The sequence below is a fragment of the Salmo salar genome, chromosome 07 (genome assembly GCF_965601325.2).
Source record: "Salmo salar chromosome 07, fSalSal1, whole genome shotgun sequence".
NCBI classification, from domain to species: domain Eukaryota; kingdom Metazoa; phylum Chordata; class Actinopteri; order Salmoniformes; family Salmonidae; genus Salmo; species Salmo salar.
Window position 1 is genome coordinate 27,797,700 of NC_138297.1, and position 19,773 is coordinate 27,817,472.

General features: G+C 43.5%; 11 non-coding genes across 11 annotated transcripts; all 11 read right to left on the bottom strand.

Annotated features, from left to right (window-relative positions):
* Positions 1-841: 841 nt before the first annotated feature.
* Positions 842-915, bottom strand: trnan-guu (transfer RNA asparagine (anticodon GUU)). Its single transcript has one exon. It is a non-coding gene; the product is annotated as a tRNA-Asn (tRNA).
* Positions 916-2,028: 1,113 nt separating this feature from the next.
* On the bottom strand, positions 2,029-2,102 carry trnan-guu (transfer RNA asparagine (anticodon GUU)). Its single transcript has one exon. It is a non-coding gene; the product is annotated as a tRNA-Asn (tRNA).
* Positions 2,103-3,215: 1,113 nt separating this feature from the next.
* On the bottom strand, positions 3,216-3,289 carry trnan-guu (transfer RNA asparagine (anticodon GUU)). The gene has a single exon. It is a non-coding gene; the product is annotated as a tRNA-Asn (tRNA).
* Positions 3,290-4,402: 1,113 nt separating this feature from the next.
* trnan-guu (transfer RNA asparagine (anticodon GUU)) lies at positions 4,403-4,476 on the bottom strand. Its single transcript has one exon. It is a non-coding gene; the product is annotated as a tRNA-Asn (tRNA).
* Positions 4,477-5,589: 1,113 nt separating this feature from the next.
* Positions 5,590-5,663, bottom strand: trnan-guu (transfer RNA asparagine (anticodon GUU)). Its single transcript has one exon. It is a non-coding gene; the product is annotated as a tRNA-Asn (tRNA).
* Positions 5,664-6,775: 1,112 nt separating this feature from the next.
* Positions 6,776-6,849, bottom strand: trnan-guu (transfer RNA asparagine (anticodon GUU)). The gene has a single exon. It is a non-coding gene; the product is annotated as a tRNA-Asn (tRNA).
* A 1,113-nt stretch (positions 6,850-7,962) lies between these two features.
* Positions 7,963-8,036, bottom strand: trnan-guu (transfer RNA asparagine (anticodon GUU)). Its single transcript has one exon. It is a non-coding gene; the product is annotated as a tRNA-Asn (tRNA).
* A 1,113-nt stretch (positions 8,037-9,149) lies between these two features.
* Positions 9,150-9,223, bottom strand: trnan-guu (transfer RNA asparagine (anticodon GUU)). Its single transcript has one exon. It is a non-coding gene; the product is annotated as a tRNA-Asn (tRNA).
* A 1,113-nt stretch (positions 9,224-10,336) lies between these two features.
* On the bottom strand, positions 10,337-10,410 carry trnan-guu (transfer RNA asparagine (anticodon GUU)). The gene has a single exon. It is a non-coding gene; the product is annotated as a tRNA-Asn (tRNA).
* A 1,113-nt stretch (positions 10,411-11,523) lies between these two features.
* trnan-guu (transfer RNA asparagine (anticodon GUU)) lies at positions 11,524-11,597 on the bottom strand. Its single transcript has one exon. It is a non-coding gene; the product is annotated as a tRNA-Asn (tRNA).
* A 6,417-nt stretch (positions 11,598-18,014) lies between these two features.
* On the bottom strand, positions 18,015-18,088 carry trnan-guu (transfer RNA asparagine (anticodon GUU)). The gene has a single exon. It is a non-coding gene; the product is annotated as a tRNA-Asn (tRNA).
* Positions 18,089-19,773: the final 1,685 nt, after the last annotated feature.

A 19,773-nucleotide genomic window follows, 5' to 3' on the forward strand; every position in this document is an offset into this window, starting at 1 on the left:
GAATATAATTTGATAAATATATATCTTAAACAACTGCGTTTTCACGAATGTAATATATGATCGCCAAGCCCATTCAAAATAATTAGGGGACTGACCCTGGAAGAATGATGTAATGGCGAGTCACTTTCATGGCGTATAGGCACACATATTCACACAAACACACACATACTGGACCAACATTGTCCTTCAAGCGAAATACATTTAAATGCTAAGGGTTTTCATGCCAGATTGACATCATTTACATTGTCATACTTGCCGGATTAATATGAATAAATGATATGTTCCATGGAGACCACAGAATGATCAAGCTATTGAGTAACATAATATCAGAGACCATTGACAGCCATTTAGGTATAGTATAGCAGCAGGTATAGGAACTTGTCATCTTTCATGTTCAACAACACACCAATCACATGTGACAATAGGAAACAAATCAGGTCAAAAGCGAGCTTACTGTAAATCCAGGAAGGTCTTTCCACATCACTATAAATGGAAAGATAGCATCTCTGGGTGGGCTCAAATCACCAACCTTTAAACTAACGGCCTAAGGCGCTAACCAATTGCGCCACAGAGACTTGTGATTATATTGACCCTCAGCAGGCCAAAGTCTCATGGAAGCTCACTACAAGTCAGGAAGTTTCACATCGCTACAATCTGAAAAATGTCATCCATGGGTGGTGTCGAAGCACCAATCTTTAGATAGATTGTCAAACACACTAACTGATTGCACTAGAGAGGCTTGTGTTGGCATTGACCCTCAGCAGGACAAAGTAACAGGGAATCTCATTACAGGTCCAGGATGTCACATCCGCATCATGGAGCACAACAAACTGAAAACTCTCGTCCCAGGGTGGGCTCGAACCACCAACCTTTAGATTAACAGTCTAACGCGCTAACCAATTGCGCCACAGAGACTTGTTGTGTGTCTGACCCTGACACTTGATCGCTGGCCATCCGTGATCTCATCCAACTGTACATGGAGTTTACGAAACAACAACACTTTGTTCCAATGGTTGTGTCAACGTGCATCGAAAGTGCCGCAACATTTTCAAGGAAGTAGCCCTGTAGTTTTCTAACGTTTGTTAGCTTTTTGAATGGCCTTAAAAGGGCAAAAATGTAGCACAATGTTCGTCAGCGCAACATTATATAAAAAGGCATCTGGCAGGAGTAAATTCAGCCACAATCACAAATATAATTTGATAAATATATATCTTAAACAACTGCGTTTTCACGAATGTAATATATGATCGCCAAGCCCATTCAAAATAATTAGGGGACTGACCCTGGAAGAATGATGTAATGGCGAGTCACTTTCATGGCGTATAGGCACACATATTCACACAAACACACACATACTGGACCAACATTGTCCTTCAAGCGAAATACATTTAAATGCTAAGGGTTTTCATGCCAGATTGACATCATTTACATTGTCATACTTGCCGGATTAATATGAATAAATGATATGTTCCATGGAGACCACAGAATGATCAAGCTATTGAGTTACATAATATCAGAGACCATTGACAGCCATTTTGGTATAGTATAGCAGCAGGTATAGGAACTTGTCATCTTTCATGTTCAACAACACACCAATCACATGTGACAATAGGAAACAAAGCAGGTCAAAAGCGAGCTTACTGTAAATCCAGGAAGGTCTTTCCACATCACTATAAATGGAAAGATAGCATCTCTGGGTGGGCTCAAATCACCAACCTTTAAACTAACGGCCTAAGGCGCTAACCAATTGCGCCACAGAGACGTGTGATTATATTGACCCTCAGCAGGCCAAAGTCTCATGGAAGCTCACTACAAGTCAGGAAGTTTCACATCGCTACAATCTGAAAAATGTCATCCATGGGTGGTGTCGAAGTACCAATCTTTAGATAGCTTGTCAAACACACTAACTGATTGCACTAGAGAGGCTTGTGTTGGCATTGACCCTCAGCAGGACAAAGTAACAGGGAATCTCATTACAGGTCCAGGATGTCACATCCGCATCATGGAGCACAACAAACTGAAAACTCTCGTCCCAGGGTGGGCTCGAACCACCAACCTTTAGATTAACAGTCTAACGCGCTAACCAATTGCGCCACAGAGACTTGTTGTGTGTCTGACCCTGACACTTGATCGCTGGCCATCCGTGATCTCATCCAACTGTACATGGAGTTTACGAAACAACAACACTTTGTTCCAATGGTTGTGTCAACGTGCATCGAAAGTGCCGCAACATTTTCAAGGAAGTAGCCCTGTAGTTTTCTAACGTTTGTTAGCTTTTTGAATGGCCTTAAAAGGGCAAAAATGTCGCACAATGTTCGTCAGCGCAACATTATATAAAAAGGCATCTGGCAGGAGTAAATTCAGCCACAATCACAAATATAATTTGATAAATATATATCTTAAACAACTGCGTTTTCACGAATGTAATATATGATCGCCAAGCCCATTCAAAATAATTAGGGGACTGACCCTGGAAGAATGATGTAATGGCGAGTCACTTTCATGGCGTATAGGCACACATATTCACACAAACACACACATACTGGACCAACATTGTCCTTCAAGCGAAATACATTTAAATGCTAAGGGTTTTCATGCCAGATTGACATAATTTACATTGTCATACTTGCCGGATTAATATGAATAAATGATATGTTCCATGGAGACCACAGAATGATCAAGCTATTGAGTAACATAATATCAGAGACCATTGACAGCCATTTAGGTATAGTATAGCAGCAGGTATAGGAACTTGTCATCTTTCATGTTCAACAACACACCAATCACATGTGACAATAGGAAACAAATCAGGTCAAAAGCGAGCTTACTGTAAATCCAGGAAGGTCTTTCCACATCACTATAAATGGAAAGATAGCATCTCTGGGTGGGCTCAAATCACCAACCTTTAAACTAACGGCCTAAGGCGCTAACCAATTGCGCCACAGAGACTTGTGATTATATTGACCCTCAGCAGGCCAAAGTCTCATGGAAGCTCACTACAAGTCAGGAAGTTTCACATCGCTACAATCTGAAAAATGTCATCCATGGCTGGTGTCGAAGCACCAATCTTTAGATAGATTGTCAAACACACTAACTGATTGCACTAGAGAGGCTTGTGTTGGCATTGACCCTCAGCAGGACAAAGTAACAGGGAATCTCATTACAGGTGCAGGATGTCACATCCGCATCATGGAGCACAACAAACTGAAAACTCTCGTCCCAGGGTGGGCTCGAACCACCAACCTTTAGATTAACAGTCTAACGCGCTAACCAATTGCGCCACAGAGACTTGTTGTGCGTCTGACCCTGACACTTGATCGCTGGCCATCCGTGATCTCATCCAACTGTACATGGAGTTTACGAAACAACAACACTTTGTTCCAATGGTTGTGTCAACGTGCATCGAAAGTGCCGCAACATTTTCAAGGAAGTAGCCCTGTAGTTTTCTAACGTTTGTTAGCTTTTTGAATGGCCTTAAAAGGGCAAAAATGTCGCACAATGTTCGTCAGCGCAACATTATATAAAAAGGCATCTGGCAGGAGTAAATTCAGCCACAATCACAAATATAATTTGATAAATATATATCTTAAACAACTGCGTTTTCACGAATGTAATATATGATCGCCAAGCCCATTCAAAATAATTAGGGGACTGACCCTGGAAGAATGATGTAATGGCGAGTCACTTTCATGGCGTATAGGCACACATATTCACACAAACACACACATACTGGACCAACATTGTCCTTCAAGCGAAATACATTTAAATGCTAAGGGTTTTCATGCCAGATTGACATCATTTACATTGTCATACTTGCCGGATCAATATGAATAAATGATATGTTCCATGGAGACCACAGAATGATCAAGCTATTGAGTAACATAATATCAGAGACCATTGACAGCCATTTAGGTATAGTATAGCAGCAGGTATAGGAACTTGTCATCTTTCATGTTCAACAACACACCAATCACATGTGACAATAGGAAACAAAGCAGGTCAAAAGCGAGCTTACTGTAAATCCAGGAAGGTCTTTCCACATCACTATAAATGGAAAGATAGCATCTCTGGGTGGGCTCAAATCACCAACCTTTAAACTAACGGCCTAAGGCGCTAACCAATTGCGCCACAGAGACTTGTGATTATATTGACCCTCAGCAGGCCAAAGTCTCATGGAAGCTCACTACAAGTCAGGAAGTTTCACATCGCTACAATCTGAAAAATGTCATCCATGGCTGGTGTCGAAGCACCAATCTTTAGATAGATTGTCAAACACACTAACTGATTGCACTAGAGAGGCTTGTGTTGGCATTGACCCTCAGCAGGACAAAGTAACAGGGAATCTCATTACAGGTCCAGGATGTCACATCCGCATCATGGAGCACAACAAACTGAAAACTCTCGTCCCTGGGTGGGCTCAAACCACCAACCTTTAGATTAACAGTCTAACGCGCTAACCAATTGCGCCACAGAGACTTGTTGTGTGTCTGACCCTGACACTTGATCGCTGGCCATCCGTGATCTCATCCAACTGTACATGGAGTTTACGAAACAACAACACTTTGTTCCAATGGTTGTGTCAACGTGCATCGAAAGTGCCGCAACATTTTCAAGGAAGTAGCCCTGTAGTTTTCTAACGTTTGTTAGCTTTTTGAATGGCCTTAAAAGGGCAAAAATGTCGCACAATGTTCGTCAGCGCAACATTATATAAAAAGGCATCTGGCAGGAGTAAATTCAGCCACAATCACAAATATAATTTGATAAATATATATCTTAAACAACTGCGTTTTCACGAATGTAATATATGATCGCCAAGCCCATTCAAAATAATTAGGGGACTGACCCTGGAAGAATGATGTAATGGCGAGTCACTTTCATGGCGTATAGGCACACATATTCACACAAACACACACATACTGGACCAACATTGTCCTTCAAGCGAAATACATTTAAATGCTAAGGGTTTTCATGCCAGATTGACATCATTTACATTGTCATACTTGCCGGATCAATATGAATAAATGATATGTTCCATGGAGACCACAGAATGATCAAGCTATTGAGTAACATAATATCAGAGACCATTGACAGCCATTTAGGTATAGTATAGCAGCAGGTATAGGAACTTGTCATCTTTCATGTTCAACAACACACCAATCACATGTGACAATAGGAAACAAATCAGGTCAAAAGCGAGCTTACTGTAAATCCAGGAAGGTCTTTCCACATCACTATAAATGGAAAGATAGCATCTCTGGGTGGGCTCAAATCACCAACCTTTAAACTAACGGCCTAAGGCGCTAACCAATTGCGCCACAGAGACTTGTGATTATATTGACCCTCAGCAGGCCAAAGTCTCATGGAAGCTCACTACAAGTCAGGAAGTTTCACATCGCTACAATCTGAAAAATGTCATCCATGGCTGGTGTCGAAGCACCAATCTTTAGATAGATTGTCAAACACACTAACTGATTGCACTAGAGAGGCTTGTGTTGGCATTGACCCTCAGCAGGACAAAGTAACAGGGAATCTCATTACAGGTGCAGGATGTCACATCCGCATCATGGAGCACAACAAACTGAAAACTCTCGTCCCAGGGTGGGCTCGAACCACCAACCTTTAGATTAACAGTCTAACGCGCTAACCAATTGCGCCACAGAGACTTGTTGTGTGTCTGACCCTGACACTTGATCGCTGGCCATCCGTGATCTCATCCAACTGTACATGGAGTTTACGAAACAACAACACTTTGTTCCAATGGTTGTGTCAACGTGCATCGAAAGTGCCGCAACATTTTCAAGGAAGTAGCCCTGTAGTTTTCTAACGTTTGTTAGCTTTTTGAATGGCCTTAAAAGGGCAAAAATGTCGCACAATGTTCGTCAGCGCAACATTATATAAAAAGGCATCTGGCAGGAGTAAATTCAGCCACAATCACAAATATAATTTGATAAATATATATCTTAAACAACTGCGTTTTCACGAATGTAATATATGATCGCCAAGCCCATTCAAAATAATTAGGGGACTGACCCTGGAAGAATGATGTAATGGCGAGTCACTTTCATGGCGTATAGGCACACATATTCACACAAACACACACATACTGGACCAACATTGTCCTTCAAGCGAAATACATTTAAATGCTAAGGGTTTTCATGCCAGATTGACATCATTTACATTGTCATACTTGCCGGATCAATATGAATAAATGATATGTTCCATGGAGACCACAGAATGATCAAGCTATTGAGTAACATAATATCAGAGACCATTGACAGCCATTTAGGTATAGTATAGCAGCAGGAAGAGAACTTGTCATCTTTCATGTTCAACAACACACCAATCACATGTGACAATAGGAAACAAAGCAGGTCAAAAGCGAGCTTACTGTAAATCCAGGAAGGTCTTTCCACATCACTATAAATGGAAAGATAGCATCTCTGGGTGGGCTCAAATCACCAACCTTTAAACTAACGGCCTAAGGCGCTAACCAATTGCGCCACAGAGACTTGTGATTATATTGACCCTCAGCAGGCCAAAGTCTCATGGAAGCTCACTACAAGTCAGGAAGTTTCACATCGCTACAATCTGAAAAATGTCACCCATGGCTGGTGTCGAAGCACCAATCTTTAGATAGATTGTCAAACACACTAACTGATTGCACTAGAGAGGCTTGTGTTGGCATTGACCCTCAGCAGGACAAAGTAACAGGGAATCTCATTACAGGTCCAGGATGTCACATCCGCATCATGGAGCACAACAAACTGAAAACTCACGTCCCTGGGTGGGCTCGAACCACCAACCTTTAGATTAACAGTCTAACGCGCTAACCAATTGCGCCACAGAGACTTGTTGTGTGTCTGACCCTGACACTTGATCGCTGGCCATCCGTGATCTCATCCAACTGTACATGGAGTTTACGAAACAACAACACTTTGTTCCAATGGTTGTGTCAACGTGCATCGAAAGTGCCGCAACATTTTCAAGGAAGTAGCCCTGTAGTTTTCTAACGTTTGTTAGCTTTTTGAATGGCCTTAAAAGGGCAAAAATGTCGCACAATGTTCGTCAGCGCAACATTATATAAAAAGGCATCTGGCAGGAGTAAATTCAGCCACAATCACAAATATAATTTGATAAATATATATCTTAAACAACTGCGTTTTCACGAATGTAATATATGATCGCCAAGCCCATTCAAAATAATTAGGGGACTGACCCTGGAAGAATGATGTAATGGCGAGTCACTTTCATGGCGTATAGGCACACATATTCACACAAACACACACATACTGGACCAACATTGTCCTTCAAGCGAAATACATTTAAATGCTAAGGGTTTTCATGCCAGATTGACATCATTTACATTGTCATACTTGCCGGATTAATATGAATAAATGATATGTTCCATGGAGACCACAGAATGATCAAGCTATTGAGTTACATAATATCGGAGACCATTGACAGCCATTTTGGTATAGTATAGCAGCAGGTATAGGAACTTGTCATCTTTCATGTTCAACAACACACCAATCACATGTGACAATAGGAAACAAAGCAGGTCAAAAGCGAGCTTACTGTAAATCCAGGAAGGTCTTTCCACATCACTATAAATGGAAAGATAGCATCTCTGGGTGGGCTCAAATCACCAACCTTTAAACTAACGGCCTAAGGCGCTAACCAATTGCGCCACAGAGACGTGTGATTATATTGACCCTCAGCAGGCCAAAGTCTCATGGAAGCTCACTACAAGTCAGGAAGTTTCACATCGCTACAATCTGAAAAATGTCTTCCATGGGTGGTGTCGAAGTACCAATCTTTAGATAGCTTGTCAAACACACTAACTGATTGCACTAGAGAGGCTTGTGTTGGCATTGACCCTCAGCTGGACAAAGGAACAGGGAATCTCATTACAGGTCCAGGATGTCACATCCGCATCATGGAGCACAACAAACTGAAAACTCTCGTCCCAGGGTGGGCTCGAACCACCAACCTTTAGATTAACAGTCTAACGCGCTAACCAATTGCGCCACAGAGACTTGTTGTGTGTCTGACCCTGACACTTGATCGCTGGCCATCCGTGATCTCATCCAACTGTACATGGAGTTTACGAAACAACAACACTTTGTTCCAATGGTTGTGTCAACGTGCATCGAAAGTGCCGCAACATTTTCAAGGAAGTAGCCCAGTAGTTTTCTAACGTTTGTTAGCTTTTTGAATGGCCTTAAAAGGGCAAAAATGTCGCACAATGTTCGTCAGCGCAACATTATATAAAAAGGCATCTGGCAGGAGTAAATTCAGCCACAATCACAAATATAATTTGATAAATATATATCTTAAACAACTGCGTTTTCACGAATGTAATATATGATCGCCAAGCCCATTCAAAATAATTAGGGGACTGACCCTGGAAGAATGATGTAATGGCGAGTCACTTTCATGGCGTATAGGCACACATATTCACACAAACACACACATACTGGACCAACATTGTCCTTCAAGCGAAATACATTTAAATGCTAAGGGTTTTCATGCCAGATTGACATCATTTACATTGTCATACTTGCCGGATTAATATGAATAAATGATATGTTCCATGGAGACCACAGAATGATCAAGCTATTGAGTTACATAATATCGGAGACCATTGACAGCCATTTTGGTATAGTATAGCAGCAGGTATAGGAACTTGTCATCTTTCATGTTCAACAACACACCAATCACATGTGACAATAGGAAACAAAGCAGGTCAAAAGCGAGCTTACTGTAAATCCAGGAAGGTCTTTCCACATCACTATAAATGGAAAGATAGCATCTCTGGGTGGGCTCAAATCACCAACCTTTAAACTAACGGCCTAAGGCGCTAACCAATTGCGCCACAGAGACGTGTGATTATATTGACCCTCAGCAGGCCAAAGTCTCATGGAAGCTCACTACAAGTCAGGAAGTTTCACATCGCTACAATCTGAAAAATGTCTTCCATGGGTGGTGTCGAAGCACCAATCTTTAGATAGCTTGTCAAACACACTAACTGATTGCACTAGAGAGGCTTGTGTTGGCATTGACCCTCAGCTGGACAAAGGAACAGGGAATCTCATTACAGGTCCAGGATGTCACATCCGCATCATGGAGCACAACAAACTGAAAACTCTCGTCCCAGGGTGGGCTCGAACCACCAACCTTTAGATTAACAGTCTAACGCGCTAACCAATTGCGCCACAGAGACTTGTTGTGTGTCTGACCCTGACACTTGATCGCTGGCCATCCGTGATCTCATCCAACTGTACATGGAGTTTACGAAACAACAACACTTTGTTCCAATGGTTGTGTCAACGTGCATCGAAAGTGCCGCAACATTTTCAAGGAAGTAGCCCAGTAGTTTTCTAACGTTTGTTAGCTTTTTGAATGGCCTTAAAAGGGCAAAAATGTCGCACAATGTTCGTCAGCGCAACATTATATAAAAAGGCATCTGGCAGGAGTAAATTCAGCCACAATCACAAATATAATTTGATAAATATATATCTTAAACAACTGCGTTTTCACGAATGTAATATATGATCGCCAAGCCCATTCAAAATAATTAGGGGACTGACCCTGGAAGAATGATGTAATGGCGAGTCACTTTCATGGCGTATAGGCACACATATTCACACAAACACACACATACTGGACCAACATTGTCCTTCAAGCGAAATACATTTAAATGCTAAGGGTTTTCATGGCAGATTGACATAATTTACATTGTCATACTTGCCGGATCAATATGAATAAATGATATGTTCCATGGAGACCACAGAATGATCAAGCTATTGAGTAACATAATATCGGAGACCATTGACAGCCATTTTGGTATAGTATAGCAGCAGGTATAGGAACTTGTCATCTTTCATGTTCAACAACACACCAATCACATGTGACAATAGGAAACAAAGCAGGTCAAAAGCGAGCTTACTGTAAATACAGGAAGGTCTTTCCACATCACTATAAATGGAAAGATAGCATCTCTGGGTGGGCTCAAATCACCAACCTTTAAACTAACGGCCTAAGGCGCTAACCAATTGCGCCACAGAGACTTGTGATTATATTGACCCTCAGCAGGCCAAAGTCTCATGGAAGCTCACTACAAGTCAGGAAGTTTCACATCGCTACAATCTGAAAAATGTCATCCATGGCTGGTGTCGAAGCACCAATCTTTAGATAGATTGTCAAACACACTAACTGATTGCACTAGAGAGGCTTGTGTTGGCATTGACCCTCAGCAGGACAAAGTAACAGGGAATCTCATTACAGGTCCAGGATGTCACATCCGCATCATGGAGCACAACAAACTGAAAACTCTCGTCCCTGGGTGGGCTCGAACCACCAACCTTTAGATTAACAGTCTAACGCGCTAACCAATTGCGCCACAGAGACTTGTTGTGTGTCTGACCCTGACACTTGATCGCTGGCCATCCGTGATCTCATCCAACTGTACATGGAGTTTACGAAACAACAACACTTTGTTCCAATGGTTGTGTCAACGTGCATCGAAAGTGCCGCAACATTTTCAAGGAAGTAGCCCTGTAGTTTTCTAACGTTTGTTAGCTTTTTGAATGGCCTTAAAAGGGCAAAAATGTAGCACAATGTTCGTCAGCGCAACATTATATAAAAAGGCATCTGGCAGGAGTAAATTCAGCCACAATCACGAATATAATTTGATAAATATATATCTTAAACAACTGCGTTTTCACGAATGTAATATATGATCGCCAAGCCCATTCAAAATAATTAGGGGACTGACCCTGGAAGAATGATGTAATGGCGAGTCACTTTCATGGCGTATAGGCACACATATTCACACAAACACACACATACTGGACCAACATTGTCCTTCAAGCGAAATACATTTAAATGCTAAGGGTTTTCATGCCAGATTGACATCATTTACATTGTCATACTTGCCGGATCAATATGAATAAATGATATGTTCCATGGAGACCACAGAATGATCAAGCTATTGAGTAACATAATATCAGAGACCATTGACAGCCATTTAGGTATAGTATAGCAGCAGGTGTAGGAACTTGTCATCTTTCATGTTCAACAACACACCAATCACATGTGACAATAGGAAACAAAGCAGGTCAAAAGCGAGCTTACTGTAAATCCAGGAAGGTCTTTCCACATCACTATAAATGGAAAGATAGCATCTCTGGGTGGGCTCAAATCACCAACCTTTAAACTAACGGCCTAAGGCGCTAACCAATTGCGCCACAGAGACTTGTGATTATATTGACCCTCAGCAGGCCAAAGTCTCATGGAAGCTCACTACAAGTCAGGAAGTTTCACATCGCTACAATCTGAAAAATGTCACCCATGGCTGGTGTCGAAGCACCAATCTTTAGATAGATTGTCAAACACACTAACTGATTGCACTAGAGAGGCTTGTGTTGGCATTGACCCTCAGCAGGACAAAGTAACAGGGAATCTCATTACAGGTCCAGGATGTCACATCCGCATCATGGAGCACAACAAACTGAAAACTCACGTCCCTGGGTGGGCTCGAACCACCAACCTTTAGATTAACAGTCTAACGCGCTAACCAATTGCGCCACAGAGACTTGTTGTGTGTCTGACCCTGACACTTGATCGCTGGCCATCCGTGATCTCATCCAACTGTACATGGAGTTTACGAAACAACAACACTTTGTTCCAATGGTTGTGTCAACGTGCATCGAAAGTGCCGCAACATTTTCAAGGAAGTAGCCCTGTAGTTTTCTAACGTTTGTTAGCTTTTTGAATGGCCTTAAAAGGGCAAAAATGTAGCACAATGTTCATCAGCGCAACATTATATAAAAAGGCATCTGGCAGGAGTAAATTCAGCCACAATCACAAATATAATTTGATAAATATATATCTTAAACAACTGCGTTTAAACGAATGTAATATATGATCGCCAAGCCCATTGAAAATAATTAGGGGACTGACCCTGGAAGAATGATGTAATGGCGAGTCACTTTCATTGCGTATAGGCACACATATTCACAAAAACACACACATACTGGACCAACATTGTCCTTCAAGCGAAATACATTTAAATGCTAAGGGTTTTCATGCCAGATTGACATCATTTACATTGTCATACTTGCCGGATTAATATGAATAAATGATATGTTCCATGGAGACCACAGAATGATCAAGCTATTGAGTAACATAATATCAGAGACCATTTACAGCCATTTAGGTATAGTATAGCAGCAGGTATAGGAACTTGTCATCTTTCATGTTCAACAACACACCAATCACATGTGACAATAGGAAACAAAGCAGGTCAAAAGCGAGCTTACTGTAAATCCAGGAAGGTCTTTCCACATCACTATAAATGGAAAGATAGCATCTCTGGGTGGGCTAAAATCATCAACCTTTAAACTAACGGCCTAAGGCGCTAACCAATTGCGCCACAGAGACTTGTGATTATATTGACCCTCAGCAAGCCAAAGTCTCATGGAAGCTCACTACAAGTCAGGAAGTTTCACATCGCTACAATCTGAAAAAAGTCATCCATGGCTGGTGTCGAAGCACCAATCTTTAGATAGATTGTCAAACACACTAACTGATTGCACTAGAGAGGCTTGTGTTGGCATTGACCCTCAGCAGGACAAAGTAACAGGGAATCTCATTACAGGTCCAGGATGTCACATCCGCATCATGGAGCACAACAAACTGAAAACTCTCGTCCCTGGGTGTTCTCAAACCACCAACCTTTTGATTAACAGTCTAACGCGCTAACCAATTGCGCCACAGAGACTTGTTGTGTGTCTGACCCTGACACTTGATCGCTGGCCATCCGTGATCTCATCCAACTGTACATGGAGTTTACGAAACAACAACACTTTGTTCCAATGGTTGTGTCAACGTGCATCGAAAGTGCCGCAAAATTTTCAAGGAAGTAGCCCTGTAGTTTTCTAACGTTTGTTAGCTTTTTGAATGGTCTTAAAAGGGCAAAAATGTAGCACAATGTTCGTCAGCGCAACATTATATAAAAAGGCATCTGGCAGGAGTAAATTCAGCCACAATCACAAATATAATTTGATAAATATATATCTTAAACAACTGCGTTTTCACGAATGTAATATATGATCGCCAAGCCCATTCAAAATAATTAGGGGACTGACCCTGGAAGAATGATGTAATGGCGAGTCACTTTCATGGCGTATAGGCACACATATTCACACAAACACACACATACTGGACCAACATTGTCCTTCAAGCGAAATACATTTAAATGCTAAGGGTTTTCATGCCAGATTGACATCATTTCCATTGTCATACTTGCCGTATTAATATGAATAAATGATATGTTCCATGGAAACAACTTCCGGTTTGGAGCGAGCAGTCGCACTACGCTTCGCTCCACAGGTAATATTACACTTCACTACATTACAACGGCTTGATTTGTTTGATCTGAGCAATTCTTCTTAGCTAGCTACATAGCCGTCTTTGTATCAAAGATAATTGTGTAGTTTAGAGTAATTAGAGTAAATATCGAGGCTAGCTATCTTCGTCCTCCTAACGTAGTCCTCCTAACGTAGTCATCACTGCTAGCTAGCCAACTTCTACCGACTAGCAGCACTGTAGAAACGATTACATTACAACGTAACGACTTGATTAGTGTGGTGTTAGTGTTAGTTAGCCAGCTACATAGTTGTCTTTGCTGTCTCTGTATCTAAGATAATTGTGTAGTTTGAGTAATTGTTGAGGTGAGCTAGCCAGCCACGACGTGGCGCCAGACTTAGTCAACACACCTAGTCATCATTAACCCACTGCTAGCTAGCCAACCGTTACCGACTAGCAGCGCTGTAGATACTAATACTTTACAACGGAACGATTTGACTAGTGCAGTGTTAGCTAGCTAGCTACTTAGTTGTCTTTGTCATAGCTTGATAATTGTGTAGTTTAGTAATTACCGAGGTCAGCTAGCCAGCCATCGAGGTTAGCTAGCCAGCTATTTCCGTCCCCCGCGACACCATTTTTCCTAACCCAGCCAACTATTACCGACGAGCAGCATTGTAGAAACTAAATACATTACAAGGAACGTCTTGATTAGTGTTATGTTAGCTAGCTAGCTACAAAGTTGCTTTGTTTCATGACAAGGTGTAGTACTGAAACTATCGAGGTTACCTTGCCAGCTACACATTCAAAGTCAACAACGCAGCCACTGCTAGCTAGCCTACTCCACCAGCCAGCAGTACTGTATCATTTTTCGTCATTTTAGTCAATAAGATTTTTGCAACGTAAGCTTAACTTTCTGAACATTCGAGACGTGTAGTCCACTTGTCATTCCAATCTCCTTTGCATTAGCGTAGCCTCTTCTGTAGCTTGTCTACTATGTGTCTGTCTATCCCTGTTCTCTCCCCTCTGCACAGGCCATACAAACGCTCCACACCGCGTGGCCGCTGCCACTCTAACCTGGTGGTCCCAACGCGCACGACCCACGTGGAGTTCCAGGTCTCCGGCAGCCTCTGGAACTGCCGGTCTGCGGCCAACAAGGCTGAGTTCATCTCAGCCTATGCTACCCTCCAGTCCCTAGACTTCCTGGCGCTGACAGAAACATGGATTACCACAGATAACACTGCTACTCCTACTGCTCTCTCCTCGTCTGCCTACGTGTTCTCGCATACCCCTAGAGCATCGAGCCAGCGGGGTGGTGGCACTGGAATCCTCATCTCTCCCAAGTGGACATTCTCTCTTTCTCCCCTGACCCATCTGTCTATCTCCTCATTTGAATTCCATGCTGTCACAGTTACCAGCCCTTTCAAGCTTAACATCCTTATCATTTATCGCCCTCCAGGTTCCCTTGGAGAGTTCATCAATGAGCTTGACGCCTTGATAAGTTCCTTTCCTGAGGATGGCTCACCTCTCACAGTTCTGGGTGACTTTAACCTCCCCACGTCTACCTTTGACTCATTCCTCTCTGCCTCCTTCTTTCCACTCCTCTCCTCTTTTGACCTCACCCTCTCACCTTCCCCCCCTACTCACAAGGCAGGCAATACGCTTGACCTCATCTTTACTAGATGCTGTTCTTCCACTAATCTCATTGCAACTCCCCTCCAAGTCTCCGACCACTACCTTGTATCCTTTTCCCTCTCGCTCTCATCCAACACTTCTCACTCTGCCCCTACTCGGATGGTATTGCGCCGTCCCAACCTTCGCTCTCTCTCTCCCGCTACTCTCTCCTCTTCCATCCTATCATCTCTTCCCTCTGCTCAAACCTTCTCCAACCTATCTCCTGATTCTGCCTCCTCAACCCTCCTCTCCTCCCTCTCTGCATCCTTTGATTTCCTCTGTCCCCTATCCTCCAGGCCGGCTCGGTCCTCCCCTCCTGCTCCGTGGCTCGACGACTCACTGCGAGCTCACAGAACAGGGCTCCGGGCAGCCGAGCGGAAATGGAGGAAAACTCGCCTCCCTGCGGACCTGGCATCCTTTCACTCCCTCCTCTCTACATTTTCCTCTTCTGTCTCTGCTGCTAAAGCCACTTTCTACCTCTCTAAACTCCAAGCATCTGCCTCTAACCCTAGGAAGCTCTTTGCTACCTTCTCCTCCCTCCTGAATCCTCCTCCCCCTCCCCCCCCCCTCCTCCCTCTCTGCGGATGACTTCGTCAACCATTTTGAAAAGAAGGTTGACGACATCCGATCCTCGTTTGCTAAGTCAAACGACACCGCTGGTCCTGCTCACACTGCCCTACCCTGTGCTTTGACCTCTTTCTCCCCTCTCTCTCCAGATGAAATCTCGCGTCTTGTGACGGCTGGCCGCCCAACAACCTGCCCACTTGACCCTATCCCCTCCTCTCTTCTCCAGACCATTTCCGGAGACCTTCTCCCCTACCTCACCTCGCTCATCAACTCATCCTTGACCGCTGGCTACGTCCCTTCCGTCTTCAAGAGAGCGAGAGTTGCACCCCTTCTGAAAAAACCTACACTCGATCCCTCCGATGTCAACAACTACAGACCAGTATCCCTTCTTTCCTTTCTCTCCAAAACTCTTGAACGTGCCGTCCTTGGCCAGCTCTCTTGCTATCTCTCTCAGAATGACCTTCTTGATCCTAATCAGTCTGGTTTCAAGACTGGGCATTCAACTGAGACTGCTCTTCTCTGTGTCACGGAGGCTCTCCGCACTGCTAAAGCTAACTCTCTCTTCTCTGCTCTCATCCTTCTAGACCTATCTGCTGCCTTTGATACTGTGAACCATCAGATCCTCCTCTCCACCCTCTCCGAGCTGGGCATCTCCGGCGTGGCCAACGCTTGGATTGCGTCCTACCTGACAGGTCGCTCCTACCAGGTGGCGTGGCGAGAATCTGTCTCCGCACCACGTGCTCTCACCACTGGTGAGGGCACTGGTGAGGGCTCTGTTCTAGGCCCTCTCCTATTCTCGCTATACACCAAGTCACTTGGCTCTGTCATATCCTCACATGGTCTCTCATATCATTGCTATGCAGATGACACACAATTAATCTTCTCCTTTCCCCCTTCTGACAACCAGGTGGCGAATCGCATCTCTGCATGTCTGGCAGACATATCAGTGTGGATGACGGATCACCACCTCAAGCTGAACCTCGGCAAGACGGAGCTGCTCTTCCTCCCGGGGAAGGACTGCCCGTTCCATGATCTCGCCATCACGGTTGACAACTCCCTTGTGTCCTCCTCCCAGAGTGCTAAGAGCCTCGGCGTGACCCTGGACAACACCCTGTCGTTCTCCACTAACATCAAGGCGGTGACCCGATCCTGTAGGTTCATGCTCTACAACATTCGCAGAGTACGACCCTGCCTCACACAGGAAGCGGCGCAGGTCCTAATCCAGGCACTTGTCATCTCCCGTCTTGATTACTGCAACTCGTTGTTGGCTGGGCTCCCTGCCTGTGCCATTAAACCCCTACAACTCATCCAGAACGCCGCAGCCCGTCTGGTGTTCAACCTTCCCAAGTTCTCTCACGTCACCCCACTCCTCCGCTCTCTCCACTGGCTTCCAGTCGAAGCTCGCATCCGCTACAAGACCATGGTGCTTGCCTATGGAGCTGTGAGGGGAACGGCACCTCCGTACCTTCAGGCTCTGATCAGGCCCTACACCCAAACAAGGGCACTGCGTTCATCCACCTCTGGCCTGCTCGCCTCCCTACCTCTGAGGAAGCACAGTTCCCGCTCAGCCCAGTCAAAACTGTTCGCTGCTCTGGCACACCAATGGTGGAACAAGCTCCCTCACGACGCCAGGACAGCGGAGTCAATCACCACCTTCCGGAGTCACCTGAAACCCCACCTCTTTAAGGAATACCTGGGATAGGATAAAGTAATCCTTCTAACCCCCCCTTAAAGATTTAGATGCACTATTGTAAAGTGGTTGTTCCACTGGATATTATAAGGTGAAGGCACCAATTTGTAAGTCGCTCTGGATAAGAGCGTCTGCTAAATGACTTAAATGTAAAATGTAAATGAGACCACAGAATGATCAAGCTATTGAGTTACATAATATCAGAGACCATTGACAGCCATTTAGGTATAGTATAGCAGCAGGTATAGGAACTTGTCATCTTTCATGTTCAACAACACACCAATCACATGTGACAATAGGAAACAAAGCAGGTCAAAAGCGAGCTTACTGTAAATCCAGGAAGGTCTTTCCACATCACTATAAATGGAAAGATAGCATCTCTGGGTGGGCTCAAATCACCAACCTTTAAACTAACGGCCTAAGGCGCTAACCAATTGCGCCACAGAGACTTGTGATTATATTGACCCTCAGCAGGCCAAAGTCTCATGGAAGCTCACTACAAGTCAGGAAGTTTCACATCGCTACAATCTGAAAAATGTCACCCATGGCTGGTGTCGAAGCACCAATCTTTAGATAGATTGTCAAACACACTAACTGATTGCACTAGAGAGGCTTGTGTTGGCATTGACCCTCAGCAGGACAAAGTAACAGGGAATCTCATTACAGGTCCAGGATGTCACATCCGCATCATGGAGCACAACAAACTGAAAACTCACGTCCCTGGGTGGGCTCGAACCACCAACCTTTAGATTAACAGTCTAACGCGCTAACCAATTGCGCCACAGAGACTTGTTGTGTGTCTGACCCTGACACTTGATCGCTGGCCATCCGTGATCTCATCCAACTGTACATGGAGTTTACGAAACAACAACACTTTGTTCCAATGGTTGTGTCAACGTGCATCGAAAGTGCCGCAACATTTTCAAGGAAGTAGCCCTGTAGTTTTCTAACGTTTGTTAGCTTTTTGAATGGCCTTAAAAGGGCAAAAATGTAGCACAATGTTCATCAGCGCAACATTATATAAAAAGGCATCTGGCAGGAGTAAATTCAGCCACAATCACAAATATAATTTGATAAATATATATCTTAAACAACTGCGTTTAAACGAATGTAATATATGATCGCCAAGCCCATTGAAAATAATTAGGGGACTGACCCTGGAAGAATGATGTAATGGCGAGTCACTTTCATTGCGTATAGGCACACATATTCACAAAAACACACACATACTGGACCAACATTGTCCTTCAAGCGAAATACATTTAAATGCTAAGGGTTTTCATGCCAGATTGACATCATTTACATTGTCATACTTGCCGGATTAATATGAATAAATGATATGTTCCATGGAGACCACAGAATGATCAAGCTATTGAGTAACATAATATCAGAGACCATTTACAGCCATTTAGGTATAGTATAGCAGCAGGTATAGGAACTTGTCATCTTTCATGTTCAACAACACACCAATCACATGTGACAATAGGAAACAAAGCAGGTCAAAAGCGAGCTTACTGTAAATCCAGGAAGGTCTTTCCACATCACTATAAATGGAAAGATAGCATCTCTGGGTGGGCTAAAATCATCAACCTTTAAACTAACGGCCTAAGGCGCTAACCAATTGCGCCACAGAGACTTGTGATTATATTGACCCTCAGCAAGCCAAAGTCTCATGGAAGCTCACTACAAGTCAGGAAGTTTCACATCGCTACAATCTGAAAAAAGTCATCCATGGCTGGTGTCGAAGCACCAATCTTTAGATAGATTGTCAAACACACTAACTGATTGCACTAGAGAGGCTTGTGTTGGCATTGACCCTCAGCAGGACAAAGTAACAGGGAATCTCATTACAGGTCCAGGATGTCACATCCGCATCATGGAGCACAACAAACTGAAAACTCTCGTCCCTGGGTGTTCTCAAACCACCAACCTTTTGATTAACAGTCTAACGCGCTAACCAATTGCGCCACAGAGACTTGTTGTGTGTCTGACCCTGACACTTGATCGCTGGCCATCCGTGATCTCATCCAACTGTACATGGAGTTTACGAAACAACAACACTTTGTTCCAATGGTTGTGTCAACGTGCATCGAAAGTGCCGCAAAATTTTCAAGGAAGTAGCCCTGTAGTTTTCTAACGTTTGTTAGCTTTTTGAATGGTCTTAAAAGGGCAAAAATGTAGCACAATGTTCGTCAGCGCAACATTATATAAAAAGGCATCTGGCAGGAGTAAATTCAGCCACAATCACAAATATAATTTGATAAATATATATCTTAAACAACTGCGTTTTCACGAATGTAATATATGATCGCCAAGCCCATTCAAAATAATTAGGGGACTGACCCTGGAAGAATGATGTAATGGCGAGTCACTTTCATGGCGTATAGGCACACATATTCACACAAACACACACATACTGGACCAACATTGTCCTTCAAGCGAAATACATTTAAATGCTAAGGGTTTTCATGCCA